The sequence below is a fragment of the Myripristis murdjan genome, chromosome 3 (assembly GCF_902150065.1).
Source record: "Myripristis murdjan chromosome 3, fMyrMur1.1, whole genome shotgun sequence".
NCBI classification, from domain to species: Eukaryota; Metazoa; Chordata; class Actinopteri; order Holocentriformes; family Holocentridae; genus Myripristis; species Myripristis murdjan.
The window spans coordinates 6,487,148-6,514,692 of record NC_043982.1 but is presented as its reverse complement, the minus strand read 5'-3'; the positions used below and the strand labels follow the sequence as shown (position 1 = coordinate 6,514,692).

Genomic DNA, 27,545 nt, shown 5'->3' with positions numbered 1-27,545 from the left:
TGTGATTTATTATTTTCACCCCAAGAGACATCTGTTACACCATTCCTTATTTTTGTAATGCATCATCAGCCAGAGGAAAAACAATATTATCCCGTCTGGGATATTGTACTCTGGAGTCTAATAATCTAATGTACAGTAGAGCTAGTGTCATTAAAGTGCCAGTGGAGCTGTAGGGATGTTTGGCGCGCATCTGGCTGTCTCAGAAACCCCAGTTGGAGTTCACACTCAGTCCCCCTGCCGTCCCCAACACAAACACAACACAACACAGCAATTCATAGCAACTTCACTCACACACTCAGTCACCCACTGCCTCATTCCACTGTGTGTTGCAGCGGTCCAGCCAGCAGGAGGCAGTGAATGCAGTGCAGGGGGAGCTGCAGCACTGGCAGGCGGAGGCACGAGCAAAGCAGGAGGCCAGGGAGGAGGAGGTGGCTGGGCTGCGAGTCGAGCTGCAGGCGGCTAAGAGCACTTTATATCAGAGCCGGGTTCACCGTGGGGGAAACTTCACCCTGACCTGGAGCGCACCTGGAGGCAGCTTCAAACTGACTGAGGAGCGGGTGGCTGACACATTAAACACAAACATTACAGACATCAACCTGTAAACTGTTCCAGTGATACACAGTGGCAACATGTGGTAGCCAAGTCGTCTGAAGAAGCAAACCCCTTGTAGTGATATATCATTATCGTTTGTAAGCTAGTTATGGGGCAACGAAACAAGCAATGCCCTCTCAAATTTGGGGCAAATAGTCTTGATGATGGTGCTGTAGCCGTGTTCCTAATCTTAAAACAAATAAATAAATCGTATACAAAAAACAGATCTATGCTACATCATGATCAATACTACATTTTTTTTTCATGAAAGGACTAATTAAAGGATCATACAAGTATTATAATCAAAATATCCGGGATGTCAAATTTGAATTTTTGTTTGAGACACCCACCTTATAAAGTTCTGCTTCTGTGGCTAACAAGGTCGTCACCATTCATAAACCACAGAACTGATCATTGGCTGTGTTCAGCAAATGGTTCCCCAGGGACTATTTTCTGGCTCAGAGACCGTGTCACTCCGCCCAATTTCAAGACATCAAATCACAACAGCACTGCTGCTTTTAGGAAAACTAATGGGAATGATTTTTTTTATTTAATCAAAAATTTTGCCCCCATTGCATGAAAATGTCCCAATGTAAATTGTACTACTCAGTGACTCTATGAATTGACACTTACACTATGTCCAATTTTCATGTGAAACAACACGAGACATTTTACTGTCTTTACAGATGGAACAAAATTTCAGAATACTATCTCAACAACTGTATTTTTAAAAATTGCTTACACTCTGTCCTTATGGAAAGCATTGTAGTCAATGGAAAATAGAACGATTGGTTCCCGGTTTATGGAGCATTCAGTATTGTGTGAAAATGAATTACAGACATTTCTATATCGACGTGATAACGCACACACATTTTCAGAATTTAATCTTGAAAGTTTCTTTTTTTTTTTTTTTTTTTTTTACATTGCCTTTAGTTTGCAATCTGCCATAATATGGATGGTTGTTATCATGCACCATGGTGGTTGCTTCAGCCACAGAAAAGTTCTCTTAACGCATGCTTATTTTATTTTACCTCATTATTTTACTTGTTGACTTTATGTACCTTTACTTACTTACTTGAGTTATTTAATTATCTTACTTACTGACTTACTTAATTTACTTACTTACTTACTTTACTGATTTTACTTTGTTTGATAATTAACCTACCAGCTTATTCACTAGTTTATATTACCTACACCTGCAGTTATTTTTCTCTGATTTGAGGCAGGATGCTCTGGCTGGCCTTGATCATGACCGTTTGCCATCCTAGTGGAAAATAGAATTCTCTCTTCTTTCTTTCTTACACTCTCTCTCTCTCTCCCTCTCACTCTCCATAGCCGGACCCTGGAGGCTGTGTTACATAGACTTGAGGCTGATCTGCAGGAGGTAGAGAACCTGGCATAGGACATAGCTGCCAGACTGCAACCTCTCTCCAAGTCCCTGGTGCTCGTCAGAGCCAACTACCAGGCTTGCCTCGGTAAGCTGGCCCAGCAGGACAGCACTCTGCGAGCCCTACAAGAGGATGTGAGGGAGGCCAGGGCACAAGGAGGTCCCACACCAGTCATCTCTGAACAGCTCTCTGAAAAACATCTGAGGGTGTATGTTTTGTGATTTTATTTTTCTAAACGGTCTTTCCTCATTGTTTGTGTCCTATGTGGTAGAGCATCTCAAGCAACAAATTGGTCTGATTCTCAGACCATGGGTGTCAGCTCTTCATACAGAAAGATCCTGAAATACCCTGGGATGTCAGACTACTTACTAACCCAACCCAATATTACTAGTTCCTATTGGAAGAAGACCATTGGGTACCTGACTTTTCAGGTTCACAAATTTGTCTGTTAAGCACATCCAAATCAGAAGCCTGTCAGGTTACAATCCCCCCTTTTCCACTGCATGAACTTTTCCTGGAATTCAAAATCCTGTTTGAGGACCCAGGAAGATAGTACTCTCTGAGTTCCTAGAGTGGAAGTGGTCCCTCAGGGTGGAGGTTTAGCCTTGAACATCACTGGTTAGTTGAATGCACAGTGCAAGCAATCAAGAAGTAACACCCCCACCATTTTTAAAAACGGATATGAGTGACTATAAATACAAATTCTTAGATAGTTCTATCAAAGAGATTTAGCTAGTAATGAGAGAAAAGTGCCATACCATTCGTCTCCATTTGCGACTGCACGGCATGTCACAGAGGATGATCTCCATTACTCTGTAAAAGTCGTCTCCTTTTTTCAGTTCTTGCTTTTCTAGCAAAGGTTAGGGCTTGCCACTAAAAAGTACTTGGTTAACATTAGGGAAAGGTTTGGTTTAGGCATAAAAACCACTTGGTTAGGTTTAGGGAAAGGTTAGAGTTAGGTACTAAAAAAACATTTGTTTAATGTTAGGGGAAGGTTAGATTTAGGCACTAAAAATGACTTGGTTAAGGTAATATAACATAACATAAGGCAATGTAAGGTAACATAAGGTAAAAATAAACACCAGCTCAGGTCGTCTTAATTAAAATGCAATCACCCCATCTACCTCCTAATGCAGAGTTTACACAAGGTTTTGTGATATGTCACAAACAATTGTAATCTGCAACAAAATACATTCCCTTGAAACATAATTGAGAATTCAGTTTAGTTGTATGAGAACATCAGTTTTAGGAGACAGGGTTGCACCGTAGTAAGTAATCATACCCACGGCTGCGACATCTTCTTTACTGTTTTGCTGATGTCTGTCACACCCAGACAGTTCCTCCTTATTTTGATAAAGTTCACTATTTTCAAGTTGCAGTGGAAATGCAACTGGCTTGGCCCCTGAACCCTTTTCCAAATGCAAGACCCAGGAGCTTTGGTCCATTAACCTTCTGGTGGAAAAGGGGCAAAGGTTGGTCAGTTATGGCCAAACAGTTCAACCCGTTGTCCTGTCAGATGGCTAAAGGTCATTATACAGAAGCCCCTTATACAGATGTTGATCATAAAGGCAGTGTCTGTCCCCACAGTGTATAGCCTTAGGGGCTGGGGACCTCACTAAGTGTTTGTACTGATTCCCATTGATCGCAGTCATGGCTGCCATGCAGCAGTGGAGCATAATGAGAGCAGTACAAAGAGCAAACCCTTAGTGCCTGGCAAGAGAGAAGTCTACTGAGGCAGGGAAACAAAGACAGGAAAGGGATTTGTTGTAGGAAGGCCTTGGATTGCATGGTTTGATCAGTGAAGAGGAAGGGTTTATGTTTCAATAAAATGAGAAGTTGTATCGTTGTGTTTGTGTGAGAGAGACTGTGCGGATATGCACTCTTCACGTGCACATTAGGGTTTTCCTGTGTGGATATATTCATGCATCCGTGAATTTGTATGTTGTGCGAGAGTTTGTGTGCTTGCACAAGAGACAAAGAGAAAGAGATTCATCTCAGCACACTGATGGACTAAAGTGGAAAGTCATGCTGAGGCAGAGATGTGTGTATGTGACATAATGGGTGTTGGACCATGTGGAGCCAAGTGGTGGCGGATGGAGAAGTGGCTGGAGGTCTGCTGGGGCGCTTACTTCCATCTGTGATTGAAGTGCGTCGGTGCTGCGACCTACACAATCTACGATTACACTCATCTTCTACTCCACCATCAGCTCAGTAAACAGACACACCACAATTCCCCTGGTGTTTGGCCCCGCCCTCAAGTCCACACAATCTGGATCTCTCTGCTCCAAGGAGGATCCCATCCTCTTATGCCAGACCTCTCTTAATTAATGCACAGCCTCTTAACCTTATGCATTCATGAGCACAACTATCTTTTGACCTCGATCATTCAATACCACACCTTTCGCCATCTAGCACAGCGTCCACCGGTGATCGAGGAGGAGCAGTCAAGAAATGACCAGTATGACGCTCAAGAACAAAAGCCAAAAATGTTGTTTATGTTGGGCTGTTGTGTAACATCCTGCAAGAAATTTCTCAATCCTTGGAATATGTCATACTACATGTTAAAAGCCACCTAAAAGTCATTCACGAACTTCATATTCAGGTAGGGTTAGGGTTAGGAGGAAATTTGTTGGTCATGACAGAACCGAGTCAAAATTGTGTCGAATTTGTGAAGTCTGACCACGGCGTCACACCACTGCAATGCCCTGATTGTGGTGTTTCTTTAGTTGATGTATAAACTTTGCTCCAAGCTCCTGTGTGTTAAGAGATAGAGAGTGAGGGTGGTTATTTTTAATGAGCAAAAAGCTGTGAGTGCGTTGAGAAATATCAACAGGATTTTATTGCTCATCCTAGGTCACTTCATCTTTGTCTTCACCCAGTCTGCAGTGGAGTCTGGTAAATCAGTAATGACTGTCTGAAAATGTAGACATCCAATAACAGCAGCATGCCATAAGCACAAAGTCTTATTCAGATACGTCTATTTCCTGTTGCAAACCTTGCAGCCTGTTGGTCTTTCCTGTAATAACTCACCGATAGATATTCTGATTCAGTGGTTCCATTAGTATAAACTCAGCCTTAGACTTGACCTGCGGACAGCACAAATCTGTCTGGCTCTAAGCTCTGTTAGTAAATTATTTCAACTGTTTTGCATGCATGTCAGTTCCACTTTTAACCACTGAACAAGGTAGAAATTACACTAATATTTTTAAAAAGTGCTTGGGTATGACATCCAGCAGCATTTTTCAATGTTTGCATATAGAACCACAGGTGAGTTCTTAGTAAAGTAAAGAAGCTTAATTTTAATCCCTAAATTCAACTGGAAAACAATGGTATGAAAAGATACTGACTGTAGGGTGCGCCAGTTCATCAAAACTTCCGTCTCTGAGCAAACGTTTCTCATTCTATTCCATGTGAACCATGAAAAATAATGGTATTTAAAGGACCATGTCAAGGACTTTAAGAGTGAGAGCGATTTTCAAATTTGAATTTTTGGTTGGAAACACCCATCTTACAATGTTGTGCGTCTGCAGCTAACAAAGTTGTCAGCATTCATAAAATGCAGAACCGGTATTTGGCCCTGTAATGCAAGCGTTTTCCCGGGAACTATTTTCTCTGGCGTAGAGAGGGTTTCACTCTGCCCAAATTCAAGGCATCAAAACACAACAGTGGTGCTGCTTTTAGGAAAAGTAATATGGACGACTTCATTATGGTGATGGAGTGCTTGTGTACTCTGAAAGTTCATTTTCATGTCATAGTGGAATAAATGGAAACCAATAGCTGGTTTCTCATGCTTTGTGAAATGATCACCAGAAATGTGAAGTATGTACATTTTGTAGATGCAGAATTACTGGTATGGTTCTTTACCTTCGACTGCTTTTACATCATAGAAGACGAGTGTGATGAAGACCCAGGATCATTTCGCTGTTTATAGAGCTTCCAACATAAATTCAGACATTGACTAGGAGTTTGAGCTTTCCAATATCCACAGTGTACAGTGTACGACATGTTCGCAACTTCACAAACAGTTAAAATTGCTATGCTCACCACTACATAGGAAAGGAAGAAGACTGGACTAGCTGCTGAGGGTGAGCGAGGAGTCTTGAACAGTGAAGGTATGCCGTGTGGAATTAAGTTGCTGTAGATTTGAGACAACACTTTGTAGCAGTTTCCTTAGGGAAACAAGGGGTTCTGGTCAGGGGGTGCCGTGTCAAAAAGGCAACTACAGTGGCAGAGGAGGATGACATCAGGTGAAGGGTCAGGCTCAAGGCCCATGGCAGCAAGCATTCACACTGCTGGTGTTGTTGAGCGAGACACTGGATCCCTACCGATGCTCTGGACCTGACCACGTTCTCTGGCATCCCTGTATAGGATGCAAGTGAAAAGATTTTTTTTTGCCCAGGAATCGATTGGAAAAAAAAAAAGGAAGTCAATCTTGCATTTACACAGATGGGAATGGTTTCTTGTACACCATCTGCAGCGGTTGTTGATTGAGCTATCATTGATGTTATTTCATGAAGACTGTATTGCATGGCCCATCCTGTTATTATTCATTTATTCATTATCTGTTTGGCACTGATGATACTTCTGGTCCACGTTACAGGGTCCATATTGTTGTCAATGTTCAGAATGAGGTAGATGTTTTTGATTTTACACGACAGTGAGCCTGATAAAACATGGAAAATCTTGTTTATTTGGTTGTAGAATTATTCATGTCTTTTTTTTGTGTATTAGTAATGAGAAAAATCCTCATGGTGGGTGCAAATCATTGCCTCAGACCTGTAATCATAAATGATAGCACTGCTTCCACAGTATGTAGCCTCTTAATATCACAAACAAATCGGAGTTGTAGAAGGGACTTAACACTCCTCAGTGCCCGAGACGGGACGTTAGTGCCCATCACCAGGCTGGCCCTCGGCACCCAGTCCATACCCACAGCAGTGACTAATTGTTTGTTATGTCAGCGCTTGTCGTGCCCGTTTGCCTTTAATGGAGTGTAGTGTGGTGATCCATCAGGCTGTCGAGCAAGCCCCATGTCAGTTGAAGTGGCTGTGTGTCAGTGGAGCGACCGCGCCGTGCAGATGTGATTTACTGCCCGGCTCGCCGCACCGCACCGCGCTGTGCCTCGCCTCCTCGCCACCCAACGCAATGCGCTCCTCTCCTCCACTCTTCTCCCCTTTCCTCTCCTCTCACCCCAGATTGATTACCAGCGCAACTGGCTCACGACACCCGCCATCTTCTGGCAACCTTTTAGTGCCGTTTTATAGATGGTTAGCGCACCTCATTTGGCTATTTATACATCTGTAAGTGGCCATGAAATATAGATTTGTCTTGACGGGTGTCAACATTGGAGCAGTGAGAGTGGAGCTTGGTGACACCTCGTTATTTTAATGGTTTGAGATGAAGAGGCTGCATGGCAGGACCTATTTTCCAACATGGCTAAATTATACTATTTTTATTTTCATTTAATGTTTACACTCATATTTTACTCAAAGCAATAAGCCTCTTTTCCTGCAATGTTTGATGGGCGCTCAGAGAGGGAAGCAGGGAGAAGGGTGACTGGAGGTGGCAGACACACCCACTCGCCCTCACACAGACACAGCATCATGTTCTATGCGAATGTCTAGTTAGTTCAGAGTGAGAAGAGCCCTCAACAGTAACATGATGTGTGACCTGTCATCCACACACACACACACACACACACACATCAGGCTCTATTCACAGGCAAAGTCTCATAGGTAATTAGGTGCTGGCACCCACTCAGTGCGGTGTGCTGGTTAATTGAATAGTTAACACATCAGATGCAAGCCTGTGCAGATTGGAGGTGACACCTGTCAGGGAGCTGTTCTTTGCCGACCCAGGACATTTCCTGCTCTGCCTGATACATATGTCATCTTCATGGAAATACCAAATTAGGGGCAGGCGGCTGAGAGAGCGTGGTGCAGCAGGTGTGGGGGTATAGCTCGGGGGTTGAGGAGGGCAGGCGCTCCTCTGCTCTGTCCTTCAAGAGTATCTGTAAAGCTTGGGGCAGCCATCCTTACTTCACCTCAGGCCATTGCCATGGGTATGTGACAGGAAAGTGACAGCTCTGTGTGTCTGCATGCATGTGTGTGTGTGTGTGTGTGTGTGTATGTGTGTGCATGCATGTGCCTTCACATTTCCAAGCTCTCTGCCAGGCCCTGGAGCGGTATGCCCAAGGCGTCCAGCAGTTGAATGTGTATAAGGCAGAGGTACGTCAACTGAGAGAGGAGGTGTCCCGACTCAACAGGCTCAAAGACAGCTTTCTGGCAGTTAGACTGGAAATCCCAAAAGTGAACAGAATATCAAACAGCGCTTTTTATCCCCACATATACCATAAAATTGAGTCTTGAAACATGCTGTATAGCTCCATATGTGTCCTGCATTCTGGTCAAGAGTGTTCGCCCCTCAGGAGGCAGGTGAGCAGCCCCAGGTTGAGGTCCCGTGGTACCCCCCTTTACACTGAACTAAAATCTCACCACCATCTGGGACTAGAGCTCGGTGGAAACGGGTTAATCCAACATTTTAGTCCCACTCTCTAAACCCTGCAACGGTCCTGGGTATTTTTCAGCTTTGGCTGTGATTGGCAGCAGTGTCAACAGGTCACCCGTTAATTTGCAACCCACGTAGGTGCAACGATACAGGAGATGCTCTACATTTTGGGGAGGCAGTCATATTTTAACCTATGTAATACGATAAATTACCTATAAATCCACATCTTTTAGACTCTGACATATGCTCATAGCAAAGTTATAATGAGGGACCACCGGGGCGGAATGTCAGAGAAAATACCGCATTTCTGTCGGGGTGAGAGATTGTGACACCAGGTGACTTGCAGGTGAAAGATGCAGTCTGGGGCTTCTGCTAATGGAAACAGTGTCATTCAGTGTTGTTGTTTTTGTTTTTGTGTTATTGTTATTGTTTTTATAGCAGGTAGACCCAATAAGGGAAGAAAAATTATGTAAAACCTGCATGCTTGGTGGCCAGCACAGGCAGCAGAGGTTTGCCACACCGGAGCAGGACCCGCTGTCCCCTGGCAGAGAGAGGGTCCCTGCTGGGCCGTGACCGGATATTACAGTCAGATGTCATTTCTGCATATGAATTATTCGGTTAAACTCACACACACATTTATGGACTATACACACTATGCCCCCTCCTGCACTTCTTCCAAAGCAATGCAGAGAAGGGACAGGCTCTGAAGGCCTGAGAGGCTCCACAGGGCAGTGCTGTGGCGTCAGAGTAGCAGGAAGCTGCTGTTGGCAGCCTGGAGGCAGAGCTCCAGCTCTGTGGAGCAGAAAGCCGGCGCACAGAGGCCCAACGTGCCCAGCAGCTGCAGCACTTGCAGCACTACAGAGTTAAATAAGTATATATCTAGAAACCACTGATCCATAATAAAAATTTTATTATATATCAGCCGTCTTTGCCCAGAACCGTCCTACTGGAGTTGCTGCAGTCACTCGTGCATGTACAGTTACATAGGTATATATCTAGTTAATAGTTATATACTGTATAGTATAGAGTGTATTATAGATCAATGGGGAAAGCCTGGCCTTCTCTACATGATTGAGAGCACTGTCATGAAGTGGCTTGGTAGACTGGGGCACATGCCATATTTTTGAGACAGAGTATGTGTGTGTGGAAGTTCAGCTTATCACTTGTTCTACACACACATGCACACACACACACACACACGCTCTCACACAACTCCTTCTTTCTTCCATCTCTCCTGTCATTCTTCACTGTCAGATGGGTTAGAAATGTCCTGAAAATCATTCAGAGCGAGAGAGTTGTCAGATGCGTTTGGTTTATTGTTCTCCTTCTCCATTGTCAGCTTCTCATCACTCTTTTTTCTTTTTCCTCGTGTCTTTTGAGAAGAGGCTATTCAAATTGTGAAATCAAGGAAAGCGAGCGAAACACGGGGAGAATGACTGAAATGGTATAAATTAGGGGGAGACAGATGAAGCGGGGGAGTGACAGTGACAGGTTTTTAGTGTCAGGTCAGCTAGCCTCCAGTGTTGCTTTAATACACTGTGAGAGAAGATCACCTGTGTGTGCGATGTCCCAGCTGCCTCAGCCACTTGCCTGCAATGCAACTGCCCATCAGTTCACTGCCGCGGGGCTTTTGTGTGGAACAGACACATTTACACATCCCACCCATTGACAAAACTATGAAAGCATGCACATATGCATATTAAAAGACCCTTAACGTATGCACACCCATAAAAAAGATCCGGTAAAAAGCGGAACCAAGTAAACAAAGTGGACACTCAGCCAGAAAAAGGGCACGACAAACAAAATATAGTAGTGAGGATTTGTTCAAGTGGAAAGTCCAGCAGGGGACTGCAAAACAGCTGTGTGAGTACTTTGTGAATACTCAAAGACAACTGCTCTGTAAGTGTCACCCCAGCAGTGGGTTCACAGTAGCAGGGACAAATGTGTGCACGGTACATCTGTGTGTATATTTGTATGTTTTTTATATATGTTTCATTTGATATGTATCTGTTTACTCTCATATTCCAGCCCAGGAGCTGGCTCGACAGGAGGAGCGAGCTTTGCTGTCGGAGGTTGAAGTGCAGCAGGACCAGAGGAAGCTACAGGCATGTTTACTAAGGCTTAAGGAGAGGCTTCCCACAACAGCGTGAACCACAGAGCTGCAGGTACAGACTTCATCATTCCTAAATATCCTCTGCCCCAACAATACAGCCACATACGTTTGTCCTCTCAAATGACCTGAATGGTTTGGGTCTGTTCTATTAGGCCAAACAAAAAAATACCTTGGGTTCCGGTTCCTTGTCATTTAAGGGCATGAATAGGTAGGGAATTTATTTTATTTTATTTTATTTTTTATTTTATTTCGCATTTTAAGGATGGATAGAGGGGATTTATTTTATTTTATTTATTCATGGGAAGGATGGGTTGGTAGGGATTTTATTTTATTTTATTCTTTTTTTTTATTTTCGGAAGCGATGCATGGGTTGCTTTTTAAATATAATTAATTCAATATTTGCATAAGTTACCACCTTTTTAACGGACGGGGCAGCGTTATTACTAGCAGAGGGAGGTGTCTCTGGCTCGCATCGCAGCGCTAGGTACCTGAAGTCGAATACACCCATCATGCCCACCGCCATAGAGCCAAGCTCCACGGTGGGGTCATGTGCAAATCTACAATGGCACTGTTTCCCCTCTTTCACTACATCTGCAAAGGTTTTCTCTTGTAGTCGGATTATTTTCACTGGTGGTTTGCGAGGGCAAATCACACACACACACCGTGCGGAAGTCCATTCTTTCCAGCCAGTGTTGTCTGTGGCGCCTGATTCCATGAAGTTATTTTCCGAAGTTACGTGAGAACATCACAAATAAGGCGAGTGCAACATAGATCAAAATAAAAGCCCTGCTTAACTTTTGACCAATGCCAACAAGGTCACACTCGGTCGCATAGTGCCTTTATTTTATTTTTTTATTTTATTTTTACACAGAAGCCAATATAAACTATAAGCCAAAATAACCTGACTCGGGAGTTAAATGGGACACTCGGTCGGGAACCGGAACCCAGAAATCTTTTTTGTCTGGCCTTAGCATATGAATTATCTCAAGACTACCTGCATATTTCCATCTAAGACCATGTCCACGCTAAGCTGGATGAATCCAAAAACACCGCTTTGACCTTTCACACCACACCATTTTTTTTTTTCACACCATTTTCCGAAACACCCGAAAAAACCACAAAATCTCAATTGCACACATGCAGAACTATGTAACTTCCGGTCAACATGGAACGTGGAAGCGTTCACTAGATCACACGTACATCATTGTTTTCAGAAAGGTCTGTTATCGTCAGTCACAAAAAAAAACAAAAAAAAACAAAAAAAAAACACCATGCCAGCGTTTTCAGATTTACACAACTTGGAGATTGTTTTTGAAAAGCTCAGTTTTCACAGTTTTCAAATGTACCTGGATTAGTGTAGACATGGCCCAATGTGTGATGCTCAGTCAGTACGATAAAACACCAGGAAAGTGTGTGTGTGTGTGTGGACGCCTTTAAAATCCTGCCGTGCCTCCAACATGCAGGCGCACACAGTCTTGTGGCTGAGGCTGTTTCTGCGCTGCTGTGTCCTTTGCCCCCAAACCTCCGGTCTACCTTCCACCCCTCCCATCCCACGCCATCCGTCAGGGCTGCGTGTGGGCCAGGCACTCAATAGGCGGATCATTTCGGGTCGAGGCCCTCTTGTGAAATCAGATGTTTAACTGGCCAGGAGAAGAGGGACGGGAGCATCTTAACCAGCACCTTGCCAAAGGTCTCCTGTTCACTCAGCCGCCGGGGCCACTCTGAGCACGCCTGCCACCTGCCAATAGGCATTAGGGAGGATTTAGTAATTAAGTGATAGGCTGAGGACTAAATTGGGTGTTTGTGGGCTGGCGAGCCACCCCAAGGTCCCTACAGCCATGCAGATAGGGGATTCTAATTGCCAGGAATATTGATCAGCGTGGTGAGGGGGGTGCACGGGGAATTCACAGGCTATCGATTAGCTGTTACTGTGGCCCACTTGTCAATGGAGGAGGGAGGTGCGCATTGGAAAGGCTTGGGGCTTTTCCCAGTCTCACTCGCCACCACCAGCCCCTGACACACACACACACACACAGTCAGTGACACAGCATCCTGTATTCAAAGGCTCCTTACTTTCTCGTGCGTAGTCCTGGGGTATTGCATCTCAAAAAGGAGCCAAAAGCGTGCAGTATGTGTACTAATAAAGTGCAGCGCCACCAAGCCCCGTTTCCTCCCTCCCTCCTGCTTCCTCCCTCTCTTTACAACTTGCATCCCTGAGCTTGCAAGAGCTCTGACCCGTGGCTGTGGTCTTAGTTAATGTTGGCAGGAGAGAGGGGACTGAACTAGGCTGCCCTCTACAATTTAATTAGTTGCTTCACCTGGCGGTAAATAGGCCCTGGTCACCCCTCACACACACACACACACACACACACACACACACACACACACACACACACACACACACACAAACAGTCATGCAGTTCTGTGATTCCATTTCTTTCACTTATGCTCCAGCGATATGTCACCATCACAAAACAACATGCCATACCAAGCGATACTGTGCCGGCAGAATTAGCGAACATCCTCTCATTAAATGTTAAAGCTTGCCTGGTCAGATTAAATCCATCACACATGCACACACTGCCTTCCATTGATTTAGTTCCATGCATGACATACTTAGAGCGCTTTAATTTCCTATGGCTGGGTTGAATATTGGAAGCAATCAAATAGGGGAGGAGGGGTAGAACAGAGTAGGAGTATAATTCTGGTAACATTTTCATTTGAATGTAGACCTTCATGGTATAGTTCAATAATTTTTAGAATCATAAAAGATTCTCCATTTAGCCAGACATAGCTTAAGTGTCTTGCATTCCAAAAGAAATTCCCAGCTCCTGTTGCTGCTATTTTACTTTCCTATTGAAATGCTCAGTGAGATGGTATGCTGCACACCACAGTCTCTAACATTAACATCTAACATTCTAACCTACTAAACACTTCAATATATTGATCGAACCAAGGCTCTGGAAGAATTCAGCTATTGCCAAACAGAGCAAATCGCCATTTTACCCATGGTTTATTGATGAAGTTTGCCACAAATAATACACCTTTCCCAAAAGTTATCTTTCATAAATTAGCAAAAAAAGAAATGATTCCTTAGAGAAGGTGATTTGCTACAAAGCATATTTCTGACTTTGTCATTTAAAGGACAGTAGAACATTTAAAAAATATCAGTAATAATAATGACAAGGGAAAAAAACATGATATAGCACTTTTCATACATAAAATGCAGCTCAGTGTACTTCATATTCAAAACAATCAAGCAAGATAAGACAAAGGAGGATAAAAAAAGAGGGCAAGCAATAAAAATAATATGTCGAACACAGCTAATTGAAACATAACCAGTGAAATTATGAATGTAGATTAAAGGTTAAAAGTAAGTAAGAGAAGAATAAGGAAAGGCCTGCTAGCCACCTCAATTCATAAATCAGTTTATAGCGCCGGATCACTTGTTACAGGATCCTTACTTGTGATTGATGGAGCACTGATTCCCCCCTGCATTTTTTCCATTTCACAGTGGACACCACCTGTGTTATGTTCAGGTAAATGGTATCATCCTCTCAGCCTTTTTGCTGTCATTTAGCTGATGTTGTTATCCAGAGAGACTTGGAGTCAGTGAGTCAGTGTCAGGATCAAATCTGCATCCTCTTGGTTCTGGGACAGTCTTTCTACCCACTAAGACGCCCTTCATTAGTGTCATGTGGACTTAAAAAGCAATATATTTTATCCATATACGTAGTTAATTAGCCATTAGAGACAGTTTAAGGTTAAGATTCCCAGGTCATCTTGTGGTGTTGTACTTTCCCGGCGGGATGAACTGGAGAAACCGACAAGATGGTGAGAGGGGACGCGGCGCAGCCTAGTCTCTAACCTGAGTCATTTAGAGCCTATTACAGAACATCAATATATTGACTGAAGTAAGTGTCTCGGTGTACTGCTCTGTAAACACGTAGTTGGTTCGGTTGTGCATGTTTTATCTGCTGGAATCTTATCAGGACTGGAATCTTTTCATCTTCAACTCAGGTAATCATTGTGACATTTGGCTTTAGAGCCCATGATCTAAATCTGCTTAGAAAATCCCATCTTTGCCGGGTTTGCTTAATTCTGAGATAGCGGAGTATGGACTATTACATGATAGAGTGTTGATTTTCAGTTGACTTGTACAGATTCAAGATTTTTCTGGCTGAAGGTTTTGTTTTATCGCTCAATATTTAGAGTGTGTTATGGCCACGGGCAGTATCAGGTGTTTGACTTCCCCTTGGGCCTAAAAACGCAAAGATTCATGGTACTGTAGGGCGCTTTGAGTGACAGCATCACCCAAATGCTACGTGGTAAAGCCTGTCCCACATGTTGTCGCCTCAGGATCAGGCTAAACATGAATTTTATTTCAAATTTTTAATGTGAAATATGCTCTAGTTCAATTAGTACAGGCAATGCTAGATCAGAAAACCTGTGAAAACAAATATTGAATTGATGAATTTGTGAGATCAAACTGTTGACATCCCATGCCAAAATACTATCTTACCAAGACGTGAGTTGTTCTACAAAATTTGCAGCATTAATTAGTCATGCATTGATGAAGAACACATGCAAAACACACAGAGAGACAGACACAAACAGGGAATTGTTCTATCACCCAACACGTAATGCACTCATCAGCTTCACACCTGTGCGATGAGAAGGCATTCATCATGTCGGTGTTTATCTGCTGCTGTTGGTGGCATCCAGCAGCAGCACTTCTCAAGCTGAATGTCACGGTGTGAATCCCTGCTCTCATCTGACTGTCTGAACATTTCCAAGGTCGTTTTGTCATCTCTGAAGGGGGGATTGTTCCCTGCACTTGTCTTCTGATTGAAGCCTGGCTTTACCCGTTTATACGCCACTCAGACTCTCCCTCCAGCCATGCTCTTAAATTGAATTAGTTTCTGTCTGAATTTGTGTTTCAAAACTAGTAATTATTTTTTAACCCCAGAGGAAGCAAGGAAGCAGAGAGAAATGAGTCAGATCTGCACAAGTCATGGAATTTGACGATATATGATTTTGCACCAACCGAAGGGACACAAGCCTGAAGCACAGCAATTTACCAACCATTCATCTGTTAGCAAATTAAATCACACCACATTTGACATCTTTTAGAAAGTTAGATGAATCTAATGAAAAAGTTTCTCTCTCAATTACCATCTGAAATTAATCTCCTTAATCCCAATTTGATCTCTTTCATGCATATAAGGGGGTATCTTTCATCTGCCCACCTATGTGCTTTAAATCTCCGCCACAGAGTTAAGATGGCACGTGATTATCAAACCTAGTCCTACGTGAAACTCCAGCACTCGCATAGTGGCATGAGATGGGAGAGCTGATTAGGGGAGATGAGGAGAAAGGAGCGTATCTGACAGCCGCCTATTATCTCTCTTTGTAGCTGAAAGAGCAGGAGACAACTGTCTCCTGAAGTGTGTGGCAGAGCTGCAGAGCGCCACCCAGAGGCAGCAGGAGGCACCGATGGCAAACGCAGTTCAGCAGCAGCAGAGCTAGAAACCAGAGGCCCACAGCCGTGAGGTCAGAGACAAACATACATTCACATCAGCATCAATCTGTTCAGCTGGACGGGCCCAATGTGTTAGGCTGTCATTTATCCAACACAGTATATGTAAGTAGAGCTGTGCAAAAAAAAAAAAAAAAAATCAATACAGCTGAGTATTACGATATTTTTTGCAATCCTGCATCGATTCTCTAACCCCTTGTATCGATATGTATTGCTTGGAAAATTCCTATTCCAGTGCATATAAACATGACATAATGCACTGAACAAAGTGCATTCAAATGTAGATCATATGAAGGTGAAGTGCATAAATGATAGATATTGATACAAGCAGAATATTGCGATATTCCTCTGTATTAATTTTTTTTGCACAGATGTACTCTATGTGCTGTTTTGTTTTGATTTGACCGCTGGGTGGATATAAAAGTGTTTGGACAGGTCAGTACTGTCATCTGAAGCTGTGTTGACATGTGAGGAGTAATCTGGTGATTGATCATACTCCGGTTAAGTTCTTATGCAGGTGAAACGGTCTCAATATATCTTTGATGCTTTGCAATTGACTTTGACTGTTTCCAGGAATATACTAAAAAAAAAATTCTTTTCCTTGTTGGTATGAAAAGGTGTGCCCCCAAGCGACTCCCTATATTTCATTTACAATAGCAGTCTTACTTTTGTCCAACTCTTCTTTTCCATTACGGTTTTTAAATCCAAAATGCATCAGGACGTCTGCCTTTAGGCTCGGTGGCGCTGGATTCAGGGACGGAGCTCCCGCTTTTGTTCATTCATTCAAAACACGATTTGGTCAATTGAATTTCCGAAGGCTAGTCGTTCGGCAGATGGGAGGCGTGCTGCAAATAACATTTAGTGCAAATCTTCACACATCCACTGAAAAAGGCTTAGGTTAAATAAAAATCTGATCGAATTATTTTAAGAATCAATATCAGATCATTGAAATTGGGATCGCAATTAATCCATATTTCTAGCAAGCTGTACCGCCACTCTAATATGCGATCCATGCTGCCTCTGTTTCCTTAAACTGCTCACAGTATCCATGCAGCAATGAGTGAATGGACCAAGTATGATACTGATCGAGCCTAGTTACACACCTACTCTCCCCTCCTTAAGCAGCTCTTTGACCAGCTAGTGCCCTACAAGCCTCAGGCACAACTATGATGTGAGTGCTCTATAATAGGAAGGAAGAAGAATCCCATCTCCTTTCTCAATAGTGGATATTAGTTTAAGATAGCCAGAGCTGGGAGGGGGCATAATGATGCTGGCCTCTTTCATAGAGTGCTCTGGTCATTAGTGCAGACCACACAGACCCTCTCAAGTAGAGACATAACCTTCAAGGGTCACTCTGTTCACTAATTATACTCTACAGGCAAGATCAGGTTCTGTTGTCAAGAAAAGGGTTGAGACTCGTAGCATTGCCTTTTCTGTGTATTCCTAAAGCTGATTAGATAACGAGGTCTGCTCTCTCAACTCACGGTCTGGATATAGAATAGGCTTTCTATTACCAGGCAGCTAGTGCAAGCTTTTTGTTTGAACTGCTCAGATGCTGTGCTGTGAAATGTCTTCTTCTCAGATAGCCTTTGGATTAGTGTTTTACTAGTTCTATATATTTGTTTTGGTTTGGAGCTCTTGGAGTACATATTGTTGCTTGCTCTCTTCTATGTGCATGCGTGTGGTGGTGTGTGCGTGCGTGCGTGCGCGTGTGTGTGTATGTGTGTATGTACTGACTTCTGAGCCAAGGGCACATCTCTGGCACATCTTTAAGGCCTGGCGTCAGCCTCCTTAAGTGCTGTCAATGTCACATGGTAACAGCAGCGCTGCAGCCCTCTTAATTGGTTTAGGAAAAGCATCCTTGTCATTTTGCGGTCAGTAAACTCTGCCAGAGAAAATGAAGTGCAAGCTGCTGCCACCTCCTCAACCCCCACACAGCCAGACTAACAAAAAAATAATGATTATGTGCCGTGTATGTTTGTGCGTTAGCTGTCTGTTTTCACTTCTTGCTTTTAGAAATAATTGCTGTTGGTTGTGTGGCTGCATCAGAGGAAGGGCATTAATGATTCTCACTGGCCGCAAGGAAACACTGCGCCGTAGAGGGCGGGAGGAGAGCAACTCATTTTCTGGCCCAAATGTGTGTGCATGTGTGCATGTGTGTGTGTACACATCTGTGCCTGACTGTTTCGTAATTTATTTTTGGTAGTTGCCTTATTTTTTTTTTTTTGTTTTCGTGGAGCATATATTGTATGCAGCCTACAATGATTACTGTGTGTGTGGCGACATACGTGTCTGTGAGTTAATGTTTGTGTGTGTGTGCGCGTGTGTGTGTACAGTGTGTGCATGGCTGTCCTTTTGCACGGATTAGCTGGTGAATGCTGTGAGAGGATGATCAGACTGGGAGCACACCAGGGTTGCTCTGCGATCACACAGGGATTATAGGGGGATATGGAGCTGTAGTGCATTCTGGGGCCGCCTCCAGTCAGGCTCATCCCCGCCACGCTCCCCTCACACACACCACTTTAATTGCCTTTGCTTCTTTCATTACTTTTATTGCCTCTCCTCTGCATTGCGTGCTCCCTGGGCTTGTGGAAAGGTCATTGTGATGGCGGTGGTGTGCATACAGCCTCCATCTCCCTCAATAGCAGGATGTGGCTCTGGGGCTGAACCTGGAGAGGGGAGCGACAGGACAGGCTGGCTGCTGATAGGTAGTGCCCCGATTTTCATCTAAATAAATATAGAAATAATCATTTTTGACCTAGTGAGTGATGTAACTCATCACAATTATATTTTCAGTTGCCACCAAATGAATGCAAACAAATGAACAAGGAGGACGTTTGGGTGCCAGTCTTTGTGATAGAGACATAGGGAGTAGATTCTTATTAATCTCCATGTGATCCAAACTGACTGGTTATACACAAACTATGTTCCTGAGCAGACTGCAGAGGAAGACACATGCATAGTGATTCAAACTCCTTCATCAACTGACAAAGAAAAGTTAGACAGCGTAAATAGTGTTTGGAAATTATCAGTGGTGTGGGTGCAGTGAGGAGGTGACAGCCCTTGGTTGAGGGCATTTGTTTGTGCCTGAGATCCAGTACTGAACCGAGAGGGGAGTTTGGCAGTGGTCATGAGCTGAATGACGAGGAAATGTAAGAAGTGGCTTATACTTTGAATGGAGAGACACAATAAATGTGGAAGAATCGTGTTTGTCTTCCCTGACTGAATGGTAGACGAGGACCAAACTTAGGATTAGTAGTTGCTAGCCATAGCTACAAGCAGAACTACATCTTTTAACTCCTAGTAAGAGGACATAACATATTGTAGTGTATATAAACATGCGTGTTTACTTTTTTCTCAGAGGAATCGTCCAGGTAATTCATCATATTCTGAAGATTCAAGAATTTCTCCGATTGGCTTGCCCCATACAGAAATGAAATAAATGCACATATTGGGGATTTCCATAGGAGGAATGGTCATTGCCTAATGTTCTGGTCTCATATTTCCATATTAAATAAAAAACATATTCAAATTTTCACATGCATGTATAACATATATTTGTTCCTGTTGTAAAATAATTTGCCAATGAATTATTGCCTGTGCAGAGGTGAGTGTCTGGCTGGTGCAGTCTGAGCACTGGGGCTGGCATCACAGGCAGCCCGGGATGAGGAGCTGCTGTCAATGAGAGTAGTAGGGACCCTGCTAAGTTACCATGACAAACAGTCGCCTTGATTCTGTCAGTGTCGGTGTGCCGGTGTCTCCCCGCAGATCGAGGCTTTACACTCTGAGCTTGAGTAAACGCAAACTGTGGCAGCTGCTGAGATACAGACCGAGATAACCCCTAGAAACTGATCAGAGCTTTGAGATATGGAGATTTGTTTTCTCTCCCTCTCCCTCTTTGTCTCTCTTCTTCCCTTTCTCACCATCTCTCTCTCTCGCATCTCACTCTTGGTGTCTCACTCTGCCTCCATCTCTCCCTCTCAAGGTGGATGTTTTGAGGCAGTCCTTGGGCAGCACTCGGTTAGGCACTGAGCTGGTGCTCCCCAGTGTCAAAGTAAGACCTTAAAGCATGCCACACAGCTGCTTAAGTCTGCACTTGCACCCATTTTTTTTTTTTTTTTTTATCATAGCAGTGGCTAATGGACAGCATGTTTTGTTAACATGACCTTTCTCTGTTGCAAACAAAAAACTGGAACTGAAAATGAAAGAACAAAGCAATAAAATCATCCATCTCACAACCAAAGAGGAGTAAGTGGGCATACGGAAGCTGTATTTATGTGCTTTCTTCTCGAATGTAACAGTAGATGAAATACTGTGCATTGCTGCATATATGATACCTTGAGTGTGGGTGTGGGTGTGGGTGTGCGTGTGGGTGTGCATGCACAGCCACCTGCAGAAGAATGTGGAGGGTCTGCGAATTGAGGTCAGGAGACTAAAAGCTGAGCTCGACAAGAAGAGGATTGAAGTGGAGAAGGTCCCAGGTACACAATATATCACAAAAATGAACACACTTGAACGAATTCACTAATATTGTGATGCAGTGTCAAACCCCACTTTCATTTTCAGCTTCCATTCATGTAAATTGGGTTGTCACCCAAACACAAGCACATCCAGGCCTTGACTGAGAAAACGCCTCACTCAGCAGCACAGTCAAGATAATGATTTTTATCATAATAATCACTGTATTTGTCACAAGCTGACTGCTAAAACCCAGATTGATTGGCAATAATCAAATTGTACTGAAAACACACATCTTAGCTGTAGTGCACAGTGGTAATCAATACAGGGTATTATGAGATAGTGGATTAAAGCCATAGTTCTACCGTCTTGTAAATAATTAGGTATGTCCTTGTAATGTGTTTTAGATTGAATTAAATTGCATTTTTAAGTGTTACCAGAACCATTGCCTCTGATGTTAAATGTCAAAGCTTCAGCTTACAGACGGTCCACCATTATCCATCCAGACACAGCAGCCTCTCCATTCACTCAGAGTGCTGATCAAGCCCACAGGTTTTTTCCCCTTTAGTTGGAAGATTATTACTTCCACAAACGGATCCCACACCAAAAAAAAAAAAAAAAAAAAAAAAAATGGTAGATTTTCTCCAGCGTCTTTGGGGACAATCTACCAGTTTGTATATGGTGGATTTATATAGCTTCACTCAGGTAGAAGCAACCTAATACAAGGACATAGAGTATAAGCCTCTATTTTACCACAGTGCTCAGTGTGGGCTATGCATCTACTGTCAGAATGGTGCCATTCTGCATAGTCGAGCCCACAAGTGTTTATTTTGCAGTTATAACTTGGTAAATCCCAATGTGCACAGAATGTCCCATACATGTCCTGCAGGGATGCCACAGCACAGCTACACATTTGTATTTATGTCCATATTCATACACATGACAACTTTTAGTGAATTTAAACTGCCGCTACTGCTTACATATAGTAAGTGTGCAGGAATGTCACTTGTTCCTTTGTCAGGCCTCTGAAGTCAGTGTGTGTGATGTATTACTGATATCTACAGTACCACTGATAGTCCCTCCATCCTGATGTAGGAGTCCTGTTTCTATTCTCTGAATCCTTTGACCAAGTTTATAAAAAAAAGGAGACACGGCAGACTCTGACCTGGATCCGTGGTTTGGCTCTGATCATCGTACTCTGCTCTCTGAGAAACAAACACAGCTCTGGCAAGGACCCCAGCTCTCCTGGAAAAGAAAGGCCACAAATCTATACAAACCCCGGCGACGACATGCTCTCTGCTCTCCCTCCGCCTGGCTCCAGAGAGTGTCAGTGACAAAGCGGCGAGCTTTCAGACAGAGCGCGAGTGTTGCTGGCCTGGGCCGTCTCCCACACGGGTCAATACAAACACTCACCTGCACATCACAGACAGTATCATCGAAAAAGCAAAGCTGCTGCACAGCTCCCAGGATTTTATTGGCTGTCATGTTGATCTTTCTTGTTCTGGGATTAGCATAGGCCTCAGTGTGTTACTGTGGCTAATGGCCTGTGTTTTCCGGCTGTGAAATCAGCAGCCTGAGAGCCCCAAACAGCCCTGCACATGAGTGTTTGAAGTCCCCCGCCCCCCCTGGGCCCTGCTGTTAATGCAGCACCAGCACATCTCAGCCACTCTTTCCATCTCCCAGAGCAGAGGCTTTCCTTTACATACAGCCATGTTTAGCACTCCTCTCCTTATGCACACAGTTTGACCCCCAGTGCAATCTGCTTGACACTGGCCAGCTTGGCTCACCCCGCACCTGCATGCCCCAGCCTCAACTGATGGCTATAGCTTGTTAACACCGAAGACACATTTGCGCAGCCAGCCGGGAAATCTTGAGGGTGGCCGGGGAAGACATTGATCAAAGGTCTTGGTACAGCAGTGAGCAAGCTTGCTTTACTTCGCTTTGGGCCTCTCGAGGAGGAAAACTTCAGCCAAGCCCAGCCATCCCAAGGACGCTCTCTCCCCTGGCCGGACAGACAGACAGGCAGAAAGACAGACAGGCGGTAGTCATGTCTGTTTAGCGAGGCCAGAAAGGACACTCTCGGAAGACGTGCCACTCAAGCATCACCATGGAAACTGCTATCTTTTTCTAAATCGAATATGAATTTTCTATGTGTTGCTTGAGAAAGGGGTTATTTATTGGTGAAATGGTGTTCCACATCGTTGTTTGACAGTTGAAGCCATCTCATTTTGCCCGGCCAATACCTTCTTGCCTTAAAGTAAGCCAGATTTGTGTTCACTGGCATTTGCCTGTAATACATTCCTATCTGATATCCTCTCAAATTGAAACGAGGGAAATTGGGGCTGATTGAAGGGATAAGTTTTGGCGGTGGAAGGAAAGAGGCAGAGGGAGAGCCGGGGAAAGCGCTGTGAACCCAATCAGAGCTGTGTGTTGACTGTACTGATTAGGAGCTTGTGCTAAGAAGAGCCTCTCTATCCCCTCATTCCTTCTGTTTACTTTGAGCCTCGCCACCCTCCTCCTCCTCTTCCTCAACACAACTGTCACTGCAATGACTGCCTCCCACACACACACACATACACACGCATACATACACACACTTTTTTCCTCATCCTCCCTCAAAACTATATCACCTGCATCACAGGAGGCACAAATGCTCCTTTGTACGGCAAAACTAACCTGTTTTATAAAAGCCTAACCACGGTTAGATAGAGATTGTGTGAGTTTGTACATTCAAAAACGTAAGTAAACTCAGCTTGATAATAAAGAGGACCGCTGTGGCATCGGCCGAATAATTGCTTCGGAGGCCGTACAGTAATCTGACAGCTCCGCATGGATGTATATTTGTGTATGCTTTGCCTGGCCTGAGACCAGAGGAGGGCAAACTCGGCCCATTAGAGCCCGCAGGGCGACTGGAGTGAAGTCCGGTTAATGTTTTGGGACGCACAAAAAGCCCGCAGGGGGCTGGCAGAACAGAGGTGGGCCGAGTGAAAGCCGGAGAGCCAGGGAATAACTACAAATAAATAGATAAATAAGTGGATGGCATGAGAGGAGCTCGGGGAACGGCACATCCATTCTCACGCAGCACGTTTGTTTATTTATGGCGTCTGAAGGCCCGGGCTGGAGGTGGGGCGGGGCGGCGAGGAGTACACACAAGCTCTCCCTCGCCGTGCTCGGCTCCCCAGCTTTCATTAAGTGTCATTACCAGTACTTTCAGAAAGCTGGCCAGGCTGAGACCTGACATTCCCTCTACAGATAGTTGGGCATGCATATGGATGGACTTCTGATCCCTCTTATCCACCACTGAGGAGGGGGAATTAGGCCAGTGAGAAGGAGAGCAGGGGGTTTAAGGGGTGCATCCATATCTGGCTTTAATGGCAAAGATGGAGCTGTTACTTCAATTGAGGGACAGCGTTCATGCTTGATTTGCCGTGGTGAATATGTCACGCAGGTTATCAACATCGTTGAGAGTTTTCACTTATTTCGATTTTTTTTTTTTTCTTTTCCCCCACAATCATAAGGGTCATGTACACCCTTGTACACATGATCAAATGGATTTTCTGCTCTTGTGAAGGATTGTATTTTCATTTTGGCCAAATGTTCAATGGAGCCACAGTGCTGTTTCAAGATGTGCATTTCCAGCAGCGCAATGTTCATTAGCAATTTCCTCTTCCAGTTCACTTCCTTGGAGAATGTCCCCTGATTGATGGGGGGGCTTGTTCTGTTTATTTGTATATCAGGGAATGAAATATTCATATTGTACGCTTTTCTGAGCAGAAGTTATCTAGATTCAGTGTAAATGGTACTTGGGATTAGATTTTCACAGCAGATTGCTGTTATTAAGGGGAAAAAGCCAACCCCTTTGAGCAGTCATCTTCCTGGGAGGCAATCTATTTCTCTTTCACGCAGCCAGAGTGCTGGACCAGGCTCTTAATGCACTGAAGCAAAAGTGCTTTGGTCCGCAACCTTTCACGCCTTCAGCTCTCCTTTATGTGATTGAATAGTTAATAACTATGAGTCGCCTTTGAAAGCCTGTACTGTTGGTCCTTCTGAAGCACTTCTCTTCTCTTTGTCTGTCTGGCTGCTGTACCTGCCCATTGCTCTGTCTGCCTGCATGTCTACTTGCCCCAGATGCCAAGTCGACTGATAGCCCACCTCTTCTCCACCAGCCCCTCTTACTTTTATCTTTGTCTCTCGCCTGAGTTGCCACTTGTGTGTCTGGCTGTCTGGCTGTCTTAGTCTGTACATCAGAATTTTGAGGGCTGGGGATCAGCATTTTCGTCTGTTACATCCTCTTTCCCCTTCTCTCGCTATACACATTCACAAAAATAGTCACACACAGACACACGCTTTCACACAGCTCATTAGCGCACCCCACGTTCACAGCTCTGGCAAAATGCGACCCTGCCTAATTGTGTACCATGCTCATTTGTTCTCCCTGCATGATGTGACGATTGCTTATTTATTCTCCTCAGGGCTCCCATCTCACATTAAAATGATTGACTCATTTCATTCACTGCACATTTTCAAGCTTTATTTGATAAGCTCATTTCCCTCGGCATTCAAATCCCTCCTATTCCCATGCTTAAGAGTTATAATGTTACCGAGGCAGATTATTATTCATACTTGGGATTGTTTCTTCAGCTAATTATCTATGTTAGAAAATAATTTTGTATTCGTGAGTCTGTTTATCCCAGTGGAATTAAGCGGCACAAAAGGGCAGACATTAATGATGCAGTTGGAATAGCTGAGGAGCCAATTGTGTACACAAAGCTGGCAGACGCGGTCAACAAGAAGCTTAAGAGGGATTGGGACATTGCGGAAGCTTGGTCGGAATAAGCGGAGCAAATTTGCATTCTGTAAGAATTTGCGTCTGGTTAGAGACCTGTTAACACAAAACAAGTCATCAAGCCTTTTTGTCCAATCATGTAATGAGGGAGGCTGTGCTTTGACATAGCAAACGAGAGTAACAAGTGAATTTTGATTGCTGGGGGGCTGCTGGTGGTGGGGGGCTTGTTACAGCTGAATCCAAGCTTCTTGCAATTTTGCCAGCTGACAGTCAACTTTCCTCTTTTCCATGTGCAGTGAGCAGGCCTGAGTGCATATAACACAGCCAGGCCACAGACCTGCTGCAGACCCTCAGACTAGTGCGCTGCAAATATATCTATATTTGCAGGTTTTTTGGTCAATATCAGCTTGAACAAACAATGTTCATATTGGCCCAAATGAATGGGATGAATTAACCGGATGAATACAGTTGTCTGTCGATCAATATTATTTTAAATATATATCGGCTAAATGTGAAATTGGTACCTCTGTGCCCTTTTCTAGGAATGTGCAACTCCATAATTAGCAAAAGAATAAAATTAATATGGTCTTTTGTTTAAAAAAAAAAAAAAATTAATTATCTTAAGACAGGCCCATCTGAAAAGCTTAATGTGTATAATTACTTTTACCAAAATTAATGTCTGAATCAGATGTTGTGGGTGGGAAAATAGATTGAATGATCAGTCTCAACAAACCTTGCTGGTGCATCTGTAGAACTAAGTTGACACTAAGATATGATACCAGATGCAGGAATGAGTGAGTTGCAGTAGGGACGGTTAGGTTAATGCTAAACTTGATATGTAAAAAGGGCAAAATTTGCCGAACGCTAATCTGCTTCTGTATGCGGATGACACTTTTATTTATTGTTGAGCCGACACTTTTCCCAAAGCTTGCCAGCACTTACAATCTGCTTTTAATACTATACAGCACAATCTCTCACAAATGTCACAAGTAAGCCTCTGAATCTGCCAAATATTGTTTCTCCACAGGCAACAAAGTCAGGACTGTTTTTGTCAAATGAATACCTTGGAATTTAAATTGAAGATACCTCTTTTAGGCCTTAAGCTCAAAACTTTTATGCCTGTGCTTGATTATGGAGATGTACTGTGCATGCATCAGCTCAGTGCCTACGCACACTCAGTGCAGTTTACCATGGTGCCTGTTACAAACTGCAGAGCATTTACTCGTTGCATTTCGTTTGCTTGGGTTGGCTGGCCTGCTTTGACCACACATGGAGTCATTGGTTGTCTTCTGTTTATAAGGAGGTTTTAGGACCGCTGCCATCATACCTCTGTGCTTTTATGTGCCAAAAGGTCCTTGTCAATTACAGTTTGCACTCACAAGAGTTATTACTGCTATCTGTTTCTCCAGCTCATACAGAACTTGGGAAAAGGGCTGTTCAATCTACTGCTCCCATTGCTTGGAACAAAATACGAGAGGTTTTTAAGCTGGATAAATTCATTCCCTTGGAGTATTTAAATCATTGTTGAAGGACTTTGGGGACAAGAACTTAGTTTGTTCAGACTCTCCTGGACTGTCCTGGTAAATTAATGGTTAAATAAATAAAATAAAATATGAGGTATCATCTTGAGGTATCAATGATGATTAGAGTAATTGCACTGTAGCACATTTTCAGTGCCAGTTTTGGGATTCATTTTCTGCTATGAGCCATCTATTGCACGTTTCTGTCTGAATGAACTCTCCTGTGCTTTAGATCTGATCTGATTCCGCGAGGAGCTCTGATTGGTCAAGGAGAAAGCCCATGAAAGAGGAGGAGGAGGAAAACCTTGGCGGCAAACCTCCTCCAGCGTGTTTCGCCGGCGTGCTCCCAGTGGCCGCATATGCAACAGAGTCGCCGCAAGGGCCCTGGAGAGAAAACCCCTGGCCTTACGCAAGCACCCAAGCAGACTCAGGCAACGTTCTCTACACTGGGAAGGATCACAGCTTTCTAATCTCAGGGAGCGATGATAATCTCCTGGTGATGAGCTCTAATAACCCATGAGAGACGAACCTGCTATAGAGGAAGCACAGAGTTGCTGAACGACTTTAGATGCTTGATGTTTTAAAAAAAAAAAAAAAAAAAAAGTCACAAAGAAATAATTTGTGTATGTAAGCAGTTTTATAT

The 27,545-nt window shown here is 43.7% G+C and overlaps 1 long non-coding RNA gene across 2 annotated transcripts; it reads left to right on the top strand.

Moving 5' to 3' along the window:
• The first annotated feature begins 2,080 nt into the window (after positions 1–2,080).
• Positions 2,081–27,545, top strand: LOC115378138 (uncharacterized). 2 transcript variants are annotated; one of them, XR_003930103.1, is made up of 3 exons: positions 2,081–2,187; positions 10,515–10,651; positions 27,135–27,545. It is a non-coding gene; the product is annotated as an uncharacterized LOC115378138 (long non-coding RNA). The 2 variants fall into 2 exon arrangements; XR_003930102.1 differs by lacking the exon at positions 27,135–27,545 and adding an exon at positions 16,016–16,150.